The sequence below is a fragment of the Euprymna scolopes genome, chromosome 35 (genome assembly GCF_053919585.1).
Source record: "Euprymna scolopes isolate OS-2025 chromosome 35, ASM5391958v1, whole genome shotgun sequence".
In the NCBI taxonomy this organism is placed as follows: Eukaryota; Metazoa; Mollusca; class Cephalopoda; order Sepiida; family Sepiolidae; genus Euprymna; species Euprymna scolopes.
In genome coordinates, this window is record NC_136516.1 from 67,690,188 (window position 1) to 67,702,228 (window position 12,041).

General features: G+C 33.4%; 1 protein-coding gene across 20 annotated transcripts in view; it reads left to right on the top strand.

The window, feature by feature from the left end:
• LOC145259895 (STE20-related kinase adapter protein alpha-like) overlaps window positions 1–12,041 on the top strand; it is an 88,517-nt gene that overhangs the window by 23,587 nt on the left and 52,889 nt on the right. For 10 of the 20 annotated variants that reach the window (XM_080117808.1, XM_080117804.1, XM_080117811.1 and 7 more), the window contains one exon: window positions 10,750–10,821. The exons of the other annotated variants lie outside the window; for them this stretch is intronic. The gene's annotated coding sequence lies outside the window, so the exon portion shown is untranslated. The remainder of the gene's footprint in view (window positions 1–10,749; window positions 10,822–12,041) is intronic. 20 annotated transcript variants of the gene reach the window in all.

Genomic DNA, 12,041 nt, shown 5'->3' on the forward strand with positions numbered 1-12,041 from the left:
TTGACATTCTATTTCTTGTGACATTCTTTCAATTAATTGTAACTTCACAAGGGAAGAGAGATGGACCCATCCTATGACACATGGTAGTACGACTGCGACAACTATCTATTTAACTGAACAACAAACATAAATCAAATGCTTCCGTTCATGCGACTCACTACAAACAATTCTACCGACATGGTCCCAAACAACTCCGCCGATATGATCCAACATACTACGAGAGAAACCTCAGCAGTTACTCGCTGAACAACTCTGGGATCATCTTTTTGTAGCCGTTAGACAAACTCATTTTTCACTGTAGGTAGGTCCATCACATTAACTTATCATATTGTTCCACTGCCTTTGCCTGAGATTAAGCTGAAAACCTGCACACTTTAATCAACATCCTATTTAAATACACACACATATCTGTAATGTTAGTCAACTACAGTAACATGTTAACACATTTTATCAATTATTTATTGGCATCTGAGTTTTCCATTGTCCCATGGTTGCACGCAAACAGAGAATAACCAGTTTTTTTGTTTTTGTTTTATGTACTGACAAGTCACTGCTTGACACTAGCGAATAAATGTTAAGGAGTTTATCAGCAGGATAGTAAAATAATGTAAGGATTGGTAACAATGGTTGAAACTGGTTCAAATTAGATTATTTAAGAGGACAGTTCAACCAAAATTTGTTAACATTGAACTTGAAAATCATTATACTATCGTAAACTGGGAAGTAGCCTATATAGTATTGTTTCGCACACTGATAGTTCTTGGAAAGAAACTTTGTTCATGGAACTTCTATTTAGTTTTGAGTACACAGATGGAGAAAGGAAAATTATTTACAGTGATTGTAGCTAGAGAAATAACGATAGAGCAGAGAAAGACTAGCAGTCTCTCTTTTGTGAGAAAACGGCTGTAGGGAAGAGGACATCTCACATTAGATTTCAAAGTCACTTTTGTATGCCGTTGAGGTAGAAAAATGTGATCTGAGCAGCACCTTCCAAGATGTAGCAACAATACATCATCTTAGGATGTATTTGATGCTTCTGAAAGACAAAGAATTGTGTGACTGATTGGAACCCTATGATAGCTAACGAGTATGTTAGCTAGATAAATATGCAGTTTGCACAGCAAAGCTTGAAACAAATATAAAATATTTGGAACAAAAGGAATGTTTAAACAATAACAAATCTCAAGCATCAACGTATGATGTGATAAAGGTCAAAGTTTAGAGGACAAAGGCTACAGCTGGTCATATAGGTAACAACCAAATTGTATTAGAGAGAATCAAGGGAGTTTTTGATTCAGTTATAGAGATGTTCACTTGCCGATAGCATCGACTGTTTTATGTCCAGGGAACCTAGGAACGTTTACGACCTGGTGTAAAGACAAGCCAGGAGAACTGGACATTGCGACTATGGCAACCAAACTAACCCCCTCCTCAAGAAGGTGGTTAGGACCCTTATTCATCTGGAAATCTCGGGCGTGTCGTCTAGTCTTCTCTGAAATCTGGTATGCTGAAAACGAATAACAAACTCACGCAGGCAGAAAGACAACAAACACTTGTATCTAGTCTACTGAAGCTTAATTTCGCAAAGTTCTGTACAAATATTTTTACAAATATGATTCATTTCTCAGTAAGCACTTTCAGAGTTTCAAATCTCTTCACAGACAGCGACAGACAGATGAGGAGGGTGGAGGGGTCACGTCTCTATACGGTCTGTTCTTCTCGAAATCAACAAGCAATCTCTCATCTCTAACTGACTAATTTTAGCATGACAGTCGTATATATAGTAAGGTATGTGGATGGGGTGGAAGCTCTCCCAGCCAATAAGATTTCGCCACGAAAGCTTTAGGTTTTTGCGTGGGTACAATTCCCATACCTGAAATTTGAATTCTGATTCTCACGACTGCCAAGGCCAGATGTCAGTTCTGACATCCGACCTTGAGTTCACCAAGGTCAGACAATGTTATGTTTCAAGTTCCTTTCATCAACTTTTAGCTGCAAAAATATATTTCTGGTTTCAAACAATATCAATTTTGACATGAAATAAAATATATATATTTATTTTCTCTATCTTAAGTCCTTGGGTTATCTGGCGTCACCCGGGAATGATAAGCTATCTCAGCGTAGTTCTAAAGCTCCTCAATTGGGGATTACGTCACAATATATGCATTATATTTTGGCATACATTTTTGCCGTAAAAAATCACTCCTAGTTTTTGCGATATGAAGTTATTTTCATCCAACAATAGTAGGAACATTGTTAAAATATGTATTTATTTAAATATTTATATTCATATAGCTATAAACATATATTAATATTTACACATATATATGTATAAAATATATGATACAAACATTTCCATTAATATAAAAACAAATGATATAGATATTTATATTTTTTTTACAAAGGAGTCACCACTTATCAAGGCCAGGCGGCCACTCCTGGATAAAGGTTGAGTGTACAGTAGTCTATGGAATAATATCGTAGTAATTGTTGTTAGTGGAAATTTGGAACTTGTTTATGTTGGACTTGAAGACAACCATATTGTAGTCAGCCGGAAAGCAGGAAAACGGAGGAGTTTCACAGGCATGCAGTTCTAAGAAAGAATCTTCGTTCATGGGGTCTACATTTAGGTTTAAACACAGACAAAGAGTGGGAGAAATTGTTGATAGTGGTTTCAGTTAGACAAATGTTTTTCATGAAAGTGACGAGTGGGGGTACTATCGATTAAAGCTCAGATGTGCTCAGATAAAGCTAAGAAAATAACAATAAAGCAGAGACAGGCATGCAATGTCTCTTCTGTGAAAAAAAAGTTGCAGGGAAGAGAAAAAGGCATCCCCCACTACGAGGTCTATTTTGAACTGTCATGGCAGGATAAGCTGCTAGAAGCAGCTTATCCTGCCCTGATGTGGCAACAGTACTCTATCCTTGGACATACTTGGCTTTTATACAGGTAGAGAATTGCATTAGTAGTGAGATATCTACAGTAGAATGATCTCACCATTTTTCCAGCAGCCTTGGCCACGGATTTGATGAACATGTTCCATCTCAGATTGGGAGTAAAGGTCAGACTTAGAAGGTTGTCAAAACATGGAGCCTCCCCAAGACAAGAGCCATTCATTTCAATTGATGCCAGACGGGGGATCATAGCGTTGATGATTTGAAGATAGAAGCTTGGTTTTAGATGCGTTAAAGTTAACTCCTTTCCCCATTGTATCATGTGATCAAGATCAGAAAAGAGAGAATCAGAGAACGTGATCATTTACGGCCTTTGAAATATTGCCATAGATGGTAATGTCATCAGCATAAATGTCTCCGAATGATCTTAGGATGTGATTTCGGAGATCATTGATGTAGATCAGGAAGAGAGTTGGGCCCAGGATGGACCCCTGAGGGCCTCCAGCATTAATACTGTGAGTTTCTGATTTTTGCCCATCAATTACTACTCTTATGCACCTATCAGAGAAAAATGATTTAATAATTGAGAAGACATTTCCAGCTATACCGTAGATCTTGTGGATTCGACCTTTATGCCATACCCTATCAAAAGCCTTTGATATGTCAAGAACAATTGCCCTAGAAAGGAAGCTTCCATCAAGAGATTTGCTAATCCTATGAGATATAACCGTTAGTACATCTGCTGTAGATCTAGCAGAACGGAAACCATATTACATGTCACTAAAAAGGTTATTTTTGTTGAGGTAGTTGACTACTTCTGTATTTAACAGATTCCAGCAACTTACTCATGACGCACAGGAGACTTATTGGCCTGTACTTAGAGGGAGATGACTGATTACCTGAATTCTTAAATACAGGGTATACTGATAAGATTTTCCAGGGTCACATAGGGTAGAATTAGCTACAAAGTTCTTGGCAAAGAGTTTGGCTTTTTCTGATGCTGATGAAGTTACCTCAGTTCCATTGATGATGGTTGGGATAGAGCACATGCTTCTGTTCAGAGCCCTGTTTATTATTTGCCAAAACTGGTGGCAACCAAGCCACTGTGCAGCTACTTTGGACTTAACGGATTGAGCATACAACTCTCTTGCGTCCTTTATTACTCTTTTACAGTGGTTGCTGGCAGTCCTGAAATCGGCTTTAGTATCAGTACATCTATTACATTGGCAGCAATGGAAAAAGTGATTTCTGTGCTCAATGGCAGCAGCACATTCTGGAGAGAACCATGGCTGGCTGTTAGGTTTTTGCTAGAATTTTTTAAGGGTATGAAGCGGTCTATAACTACAATTAACCATTCTATCAGGTTTGATACTATAGAGGACACATTCTTTTTAAACATGGAACGAAGAGGTAGATCTGATATAAATATACAGAAGCTATCCCAGTCAGCCATAAAGTATTGATATACTGTACAATGGAGAGGTACATCTGAGGACTTAATTACATTTTGTTTTTATCTTAATTGATACAATTGAGTGATTGGAAGATCCCAGTTGAGACAGAACAGAGGATGAACTTAGTTGTAAGAAAAAAAGAGTTAGGTCATAAACAATGGAGAAATTGTGACAGAACCTCCCCTCATCATCTGTCTTTTTTGAATAGGCTAGCCATTCCACATTGTGGACATTGAAGTCTCCACAGATGTGAATGTTAGCCAAAGGATGAGCAGACAGGATGTTATCAATTTTCTCAGATATGCTTTTAAAGATATTAACTCCGCTGTTGTGGGGATGATAGAGGGGAAATATAAATGCAGTGGTGTGAGCAAGTGCATATAAAGTAATTTAGGATCTTCTCTGGAGATGTCCCTACCACATGGAAAGCCATCTCTAATGTAGGCACATATTCCATATCTTTTAGTTATGAACTCCTCTAGCGAATTAGTCTGTCCAATGCCAGTTTCGCTTAGGAATAATAGGTCTGGTTTGGTCTCCTGTAATTGAGTTTCACCCTCTGGAAGGTTGGAGCGTAGACCCCTGATGTTGGAGAACGAGATATGGTAGTGGGAGTCTACGTTGGAAGTTGAAATTCTGGATTTAATCGTGGATATTTTCTGGCGACCTTTTATGATAGTTTTGGGATTTGTGGAACAGGTTGACAGACTTGGTTAGAGCAAGGCAGAGAGGGAAAGTAAGGGAGAAAAATAATTTTTTTTTTTTGTAGTCCATGATAGTTTACCTTCAGCAACCTTATTAGTGACATAGCTACAAGGATAGACATAGGAACAGAAAATTCCTGACATCTCAGCGACTGCTCACGCAAAAATACTGCCAACTTAGAATACAGCTTTTCTTCTCCCTTTGTCAGAAAAATCACTCATTCCAAATGAGGACTGAGGGACAAATTAGGAGAAGCGAGAGTTACGGGAGCTACTGATAACGCATCCAAAATGTATTGTCTACTCTTCATTAAAAAAAGATGAGAAGTATTGGAATTAATATAACTAGCATTACAAGCATATGCTGTATTTTCATGGACATCGGCAATATTACATACCTAATATGCTTCAGCAAGTCATATCTTTTTTATTTGTTGGTCAATTTTTAAATTACATTGATGGAAAGAGAATAAAATAAGCATTCCAATGATAATTTATTTTTCTTTTATACGTTCAATATTTTTATGCTCCAAGTTAAAAATGAAAAAATGGTAAAAAAATGACGACAGCAAAAAGGGAAACTGTTTTTTCGATGTTTGCATTTCATACGTTACGTTTGGATACACATTAGCAGGGTCAAATTTGATTGGGTATAGCTGAAATTTTACAGGCTATATAAACGTAGAAGTCCATCTCTACTGGACTTTGATTTATATTTTTACGACCACAGGAAGCAAAGTTATGACTGAGCAAAGTTGACAAAGAATATTTCAAAATTGATAGATAAATCAGCATATATCATCCATTTTCATATAGATAATAGTTTCAGAATTATTTTCATGTATAATATGTAAATATTTGATAATTATTGGTTGTGCGGAAATTTCTTTAAAATGTTATCTTTTACCGAAATTTAAATCCATTTAACGGGAAAAACGGCTCACTATGCGCCAATGCACTGACCAGCGCTGAGCTGACTAAAGTATTCTCTTAAAATTAGAAAACTGTTTTTCTGCGTTTGTGGTACTAAGTACATTTTGTGGTTTTTTTATGCTTTTAGTACACATGTACCAAAAGCGTTAAAAAACAACAAAATCTACTAACTACATGCGTTTCTGTTATTGTATTTATAACTTCTTACTTGTACTTTAGGTAGAATTGTGTTTTTTAATGGTAAAAAAAAAACAAAAAAAAAACAAATATAAGGTACTTGTATCATACATTTAATAAAACACAATCAAATAAAAAGATATAAATTAAAAACTGAAATCAATATAATTAATATCAACATTTGCATCTAATAAAGAAAATAAATATCACAAATTCACAACTTATCTGCTAAAAGCATCCATCTTCAATAAATAACTTAAGCAATACACATGGACAATAAAACACTTTGGATAATCACAGATTTGAAGGGGGTTCTGCCAATACATCATATTTTAAAGACCAAAGCACTCTAAGTCCTCCAAATACCACCATTTTGTTCGAAAATGAATATACTTTCAAATGAATTAATAAATAATAATGTACATTATATATTTTAAGAGTTTTAAGCAAATAAAGTGATAAAAATGTTAACATCATAAAACAGCATTTTTGGTAAGATTTCGTCTTTTAAGAATTTTGGCATGAAATTTGGAAAATAACTAGAAGAAATGTCACTTTTAATAGTTTGGGATGTCTGAAATTCTTTTGACTACTTATTTTTTTTGTTATGTTAAAAAATAGACTTTAACATAACGAGTATTGAAAATTTTTTAAAAGATTTTCTTTGGTCACCCACTGTCAAATAAACCGATCTTTTTACTCTTTTTATTCATTAAAAGTGTAGTTGTAACTTATTTTCTCTTGTGGTAGCGATCAATTTAAAATCATAATACCTGGAAAAAATCCTTCTATTTTAAAAAAGTATCTAAAAATTATCTGTAGTAGCAGCAATACTATCAGCAATAGAAACATGGTGTTTTTGTTATCTTTTTATTCCAGAATGAATTAAAAATTTTAAAAATATGAATATAAAAATAAATGTTCTTACATATTTAGTTGGAGCTATTTTGTTATCAGAACATAATTAGCTTAATTAGAGCTATTCGGTTATCAGAATATATAATTAAAGCAATCCCAACCAGTCTGGCATTATTTCTGGTCAAATTTTAAAAATATTTATATGGTTGAAAAGACAAGAAAATAAGCTTTGTAAATATGTAACTTGTGTGCACTTTTATCCATTGTATTTGTTTTTAATGGTGAATTAAACAGCGTTTTATTTTGAACAACTAAAAATGTGAAATTATTTTTTTGCTTCACATGTGCAAGTGGTACCACCCCTACCTACAGTATTCTTCTTTTTTTTTTTTTTTTTTTTCAAAAAATTTTAGCGGATTATAATCGAATGGACACTAATCTTCTATCCAATTATAAAAAAAAAAAGTGCAAAATCAATATTTAAATATTTGTAGGGGTGTTTGGTTTCTAGTGAAGTTCCTACTTACTTGCCTCCCAACAAGGGCGGACACAATCTCGGTTTTTCATGTGGGGAAAATCCAGCTTCCCAAAAAGGGGTAATCTGGAGAGAAACACAAATAAAAATTGTCTCAGTTATGAAGGATTTCTCCTCTACTGACATAGGACAGGCGAAGTGCAGCATCAGAATACTACCGAAGTCCACGTAGAGAAATAAAAAAAAACGTCTTAAACTGGAAAGTTTAAAGAAATAATGTGTCACTCTGACAAGAAATGTAATTGAAAATAAAAATCAAATTCATCCAAAATTTTTGAACGATTTGTCAGCTTTAGCAAAAAGTGTTTTTTGATTATTTATAAATGTTTATAAATAGGTGGGCAAAAAATACCTTAATACTTTTCCAAACATCACGTTTTCTGTTAGTGACGTCACTTGTTTTAAATAAAATTTATTTTTGTCTGTTTGTCGTAATTCTTGTAAAGTTTCACACTCATTTATATAAGTTTACATATTTAAAAGTAATTTAATGTTCAAAATCTGAGGCATAACATTTTCAAAAGCCAATAATTATAAACCACTAACCGTAAATATGGGTGTCAAACTCTTAAAAAACACCTCCCTTAATCTTACCCTAGGTACAAGTGGCAAGCTTCCTCCTCCTAAAACCTTCTTTAACCCTAACAATAATGCTGTCCAAGTCACAAGCTCCCCATCAAACAAAATTCCTCCGTAAGCTACATATAATCGTCTAAAAGAAACAAAAGCAAACAAAAATAAACAGAAGGTATTAATCTACAATAATACCAAAGAAATACTGCAATATATTTTTAAACGGTCCTAAATTTCGATTTAAGTTTCTTGTACATAAAATGTATTACAATTCAGCTTTGAGTTCTCTAACTTTTCTTTTAATGGATACATAGTATTTTTTAGAAATTGTAGTATATTTATGTGCATTTACTGCAGATTATTTGGAAACTATTAATTTCTGGAGATTTGCAGTAGCATATTTCATTGCTTAATCTTGTGTTTTAACAATGATATAACATTTTTACTGAAAAAGTAGTGTAAAAAAAAATGTGACAAAACGTATATGGTCCGATAGAGAGAAAAATATCCAAGCATGTGAGGCATAAACATAACTTCCTTAATTTTAATTCGATTTTAAAAATTTAAAAAGATTCTTTCTTAGCTCATTAAGCTCTTTCCATAGATACCAATATTGGAATATTTTAACGTATTTCAATTTTTTCATGTGTATTGCTAGCATAACTATTAAGGATTGATACAACTCTGTGTTCAACAAGATTTAAAAAAAAGTAATGTGGCATTGTTCGGCAGTTGGACTAGTGTGTTGTTTTAAGAGATACAGGGTGCTGAGGGGGAGCGGAGAACAGAATTGTCGGATCTTTTTATGCGATATTTAAAATCAACTTTCCAGATAAAATGAGTACATTCTGTGTTATACCCTTATAAAATTTAAGGTGTTAAATGAATTAGGCGATTTAAGTGTAAAACACATTTCAGGATTCAAAAGTTTCAAGGTTTCACTGTATAAAAATAAATTATTTTTTTCATGGTTGGAGTGTTGTCACCTTATTTATACAGTGCAAGTTTGTGACAGACAATATTTTTTGCACCGTTTCTAGCACCATCCAAAAATAACTGCAATGCTTTACTACTGAAGATACTTTCTGTTAAAACGAATATGTAACAATAGATTCCTGCTACCTATGTGCAAAATTGTGACTGTGCTTCCAACAAGTTATATCACTCCTCCATTTCTGTAAAACTTTTAGTATGCTTTAATGGCAGATTACAGGGAGAGATCTGTACATCATTGGATTATAGCAACAAATGTACAACACAAATACCACTCTCTGAGTCTCCATGATTATAAGCTGATCATATGCCTAAGAAAGATAACCAACAATTTTGATTGCAGATTTTACATTCCTTCTAGATGGATTGCCATAAACCTGGTTGAGGAGTTCATCTACCCGTTTAAAATAAAAATGATCTTGTCCATCAATTCAAAGTAAACTGATTTTAAGGGGCAGATAACCAACTTTTCTTTATTTTGTCTATGAGAAACATTTTTATCACAAGGCAGGATTTAGTTGTCAGAATCCTTGATGCACTTATCATTGAGATAATTAAACAGCTGACAACAGCTTATTTCCAATCACCATCCCCATGATAAAAACAGGGGAAACAAATGCATACATACGTTTCTGAATTTTTGAGATGAGGATTGGTTATTCATATAATTTGGATTTTTTGGACTACTGTTTTCATCTTTAGTGTAATTTTCACGTTTGGTTGATGTCATCTCCAACCTTCTTCAGGTTTGTCTTGTCAAACTCAGAAATCTTTCTATCGAATTTGGAAATCTGCACAGAATTTCTAATGGAACCCTTTATTTTATTCACAGGGGTAGAATGCTCTCGTTCTGTCAGCCATGACTGGCTAGAAATCCTAAGTAATTCGTAATTGTATTTTTACTATTGCTCAGACTGTATGCAATCTCCAGAAGAGTGTGACGTAACAACTGAATATTACCAAGTATTTTATCCACTATGCCATAGGTTTGTTGCTAATACATCTGACTGATGAATCATCAATCGTCAAAGACATTTCTGTTTGTCTTTTTTTTTCCAGCCAGATGGTGCCATCCACTGGAATCTGAAATTTCTTTTGTATCCTTTATCTGAGTTTAGGTTTATTGGGTTTCCGGTATTCACTTGCCAAATGAGAAAATAGAAATTGTTTACAGATTCTGTCATTTTTCATCCATATCACCACATGTCTAGCCCACTACAAATTTCGCTGAATTAGATATGTATGCAAACTGTCAAAACCAACTCTCTTCAGGACTTCATTGTGTGAGATCTTCCACAATGATTCTTAAATGTTTTATTGTTCAACATGTGTGGATCATTAGGTTATACCAAGATACTTGCTGAAGACATCTTCAGGGCTGTATTCTTTACAGCGAGGTTTTCTCTGTCCTTCTGCATACAGCACTTGATGTTCTTGCAATGGCCACCCATCTGGTATTGACCATCATATATGTGTGAAATTTGGTTTATATACATTTTTTATGGATGTAATTTTTAGTGAAGGCAAATAGCAATTAAATAAAAATCCTTGTATTGAAATGCTTTTCGAAATTGTGTTGTGCCATGCACATGATGTATAATTTGAATAATCATCATTTGTATTGCAGAAGTAATATTAACATTTTTGAGAGATGGAAAACTAATGCTGACCTGTTGGTAACATACAAAAGTAATAAACAGTTAAGTACATGTTTATACTATATTAAACTATAAGTCAGAATTGTTGCATTTATATTTATATTTCAATGTGAGTATTCTCCAGATTTAATTGGTTGCAAACTGTACATTCCATTTGAGGTCTTAAAACAATTAGTTCCTTTTAAACAGAAAACCATTAGAAATTGTATTGAAATATTTTGATGCTTCTTCACAACCATTCCCCCATGAGTAAAAGTATCCTGAAAGAAAGAAGGATAAATGAAGGTATATCCAGAGTTAGATTAGTTTGGAAGTCAATTTTTAAAAGCGATTAAACATATGTAAAATGGCTATTAAATAGAATAGGATGATGATACTGTTCTATCTCAAATGAATCCGGTTCAAACCATGATTGACATAGATTTTCTTTTTTTTTTTCAAATTTCTACATTTATAGATTTTTTTATGAGAAAAATGAAATGACACCTATTTTATACTCTAAATTAAAGTGTTTCAGACAAATATTACTCTGGCCTTTATTAAAAATGTGAATTTTCAAAGATAAATATAAAAGTTTAAAAATCCATATCTTAATTTTGTCTGGACTCACACACTTCATCTGTATATCATTTAAAAGTACTTGGATAGATCTAAAAAAAAATATTATCTATGCTTTTGTTTAGAGGTCAAACAAAAATTACTTTAGTTTAGAAGTCAAATAAAAGTTTGATCTTAACCTTTCATTTTATAAAAAGGTTATCTTCAATTCCTTTTAAAATTTTACAAATAATTTGCAGGATATATACAATTTTGTAATGAACTTTTCACTGAGCCTATTTGGGAGGGGGTATACTCAATAAAGCCAAATTCAAGATAGCAGATTTTATCATTTGCCAACATATGTTGAGAATTTATGTATGCGAGTTGTGCACAGTTTTAGTTTCCAAAATTAATGAGCAGTTTATTCCAATCACTTCCGATATTTGATTGCTCATTTCAAAAGACATAATTTTATAGGTCATTTATTTTAGTTTTTTTCCTTTTTCATTGCACTAGTAAAATTTAATTTTTCTTTCAACTGCAATAGTAAATAAAGAAAAAAGTTTTTAAAAATTATTATCACTGGTTGACCGAAGAGTTGTTCAACAATTGTGGATGACATTCTGGATGTAAAATATGTCTTGTGAAACATTTAGATTTAGACAAATAACAATGGACACTTTGAAGAACTTCTGTGCGTTTTATTGATTTTCAAAGCGAC